The 2,154-nt window shown below is 43.5% G+C and overlaps 1 pseudogene; it reads left to right on the top strand.

Annotated features, from left to right (window-relative positions):
* Nucleotides 1-463: 463 nt before the first annotated feature.
* On the top strand, nucleotides 464-1,399 carry LOC132011383 (olfactory receptor 52H1-like; annotated as a pseudogene).
* The last annotated feature ends 755 nt before the right edge of the window (nucleotides 1,400-2,154 follow it).

The raw sequence follows: 2,154 nt of genomic DNA, 5'->3' as shown, positions 1-2,154 counted from the left end.
CGGGAGGGGGTTTGGGAGAAGGGGGTGGGATTATGGACATTGGGGAGGGTATGTGATTTGGTGAGTGCTGTGAAGTGTGTAAACCTGGTGATTCCCAGACCTGTACCCCTGGGGATAAAAATATATGTTTATAAAAAATAAAAAATTAAAAAAAATAAATAAATAAAAAATTTAAAAAAAAGAAAAAAAAGGGACATAGTTACTGAGGTTTAATTACATGAAATTGCTGACCTACAAAAATAACCCTCCTGTAAGATGTATTAATAAAGGTATAAAGGAAATCAAGTGGGGCCACTTCTAAGAAAAGGGTCAATAACAAGTCAGTTCTATAGGTGCCAACATCCAGGGGACAGAGGAAGCCTGAATGTGACAGTTGTCACCCACCACGGTCAGCCCCAGCCCATTCTGATAGCTGATTGGGCTTCGGGGCTCCAAGACCAGAGGATCCCAGACTGAGGAGGTCATGTATAGTTTGAGCTGTTACAATCCCAGTTCCTTCATCCTTGTGGGAATACCCGGTCTGGAGAGATTCCACAGCTGGATCGAGATTCCCTTTTGTGTCATCTATGTTCTGGCTATTGTGGGCAACTGCACCCTTCTCTACCTCATTGCTGTAGAGCACAGCCTCCATGAGCCCATGTTTTTCTTCCTTGCTATGCTGGCTACTACGGACTTCATCCTGGGACCCAGTGCCCAAACTACTCAGTAACCTCTGGCTGGGCTCCCAGGAAATTACCTTCTCTGGCTGTGTCACCCAGATGTTTTTCCTCCACTTCAGCTTTGTAGTGGACTCAGCCATCCTGTTGGCCATGGGATTTGATTGCTATGCGGCCATCTGCTTCCCCTTGAGGTACACCACCATCCTGACTCCACAGGTGGTCATCAAGATTGTGGTGAGCATCATCGTGAGGAGCTTCTGTGTCATCTTGCCAGATGTTTTTCTGGTGAAACGGTTACCCTTCTGCGGGACACGCATCATCCCATACACATACTATGAGCATATAGGTGTTGCTCGGCTTTCCTCTGTTGACATCTCCATCAACATCTGGTATGGATTTTCTGTGCCTCTCATGACTGTCTTCTTGGATGTGATCTTTATTGCTGTTTGCTATGCCTTTATCCTTCATGCTGCCTTTTAGCTCTCATCTCAGGGTGCCCACCAGAAGGCCCTCAGCACCTGTGGTTCCCATGTCTGTGTCATTCTCATGATTTACACACCTGCTGCCTTCTCCATCCTTGCTCATCGCTTTGGGCACATTGTCCCTCGAAATGTGCTCATCCTATTTGCCAACTTCTATGTGGCCACCCCCCTGTTCTAAATCCTGTTGTCTACGGAGTGAAGAACAAGCAGATCCAAGACAAATTTATCCTTCTCTGCTCTTTAAAGAAGACACAATGAGTGGGGAGGGTCACTGAAGGAGACATTAAGGTAAAATTCTAGTAGGTGAAATTTTATGTAAGATGGGAGACATAAAAATAAACTTTAACTCCTATTAACCTGAAATTTTAGCGTTCTATCCATGAGCGAAGTATGGGAAGGGAGGAAAATAGAGAAGATCTTCTAGACTTTCAGAAAATCAAGCCTCTTCTTGGTTCAGTTTTCTCAACACTTGTATGAAGAAGGTGATGATGGGTACACAAGGGCATTAAAACTCAGGCTTCCATTTTTCCTACTTCTAATTTTGAGATATTTGAAGGCTAGATATTTCCCAATATACAACTCACCCCTGTATTTTTCAGTTCCTGAGTTAAAGACAAATGTTCCTGTGTTCCTCCTTTAGTAGCTATCAATGCTCTCAAGTATAACTATGAAACTTACTGCTTTGAGCTTCAGTCCCGAGTCTATACATTATTAATCCCCTCTTCTCTGTCCTGTACCTGCTTCATTTTTTCCTTATCCTTCTCAAATTACATAGAGCTGATTATCTTTTGTTTCTGTTTTCTTCAGTTGCATGTTCCAAGAAATTTTTCACTACCCTTGGTCCATATTTTAGAAGTATTAATTAATTTAAGTAAAAATAATTTATTTTGGGTGGCTCAGTTGGTTGAGCAACTGCTTTCGGCTGGGGTCATGATCCTGGAGTCCTCGAATCAAGTCCTGAGTAGGGCTCCCAGCTCCATTGGGAGTCTGCTTCTCCCTCTGACCTTCTCCCC

Source organism: Mustela nigripes, chromosome 1, assembly GCF_022355385.1.
Source record: "Mustela nigripes isolate SB6536 chromosome 1, MUSNIG.SB6536, whole genome shotgun sequence".
NCBI classification, from domain to species: domain Eukaryota; kingdom Metazoa; phylum Chordata; class Mammalia; order Carnivora; family Mustelidae; genus Mustela; species Mustela nigripes.
The sequence above is the reverse complement of the archived record's forward strand: the minus strand, read 5'-3'. Positions and strand labels throughout refer to the sequence as shown.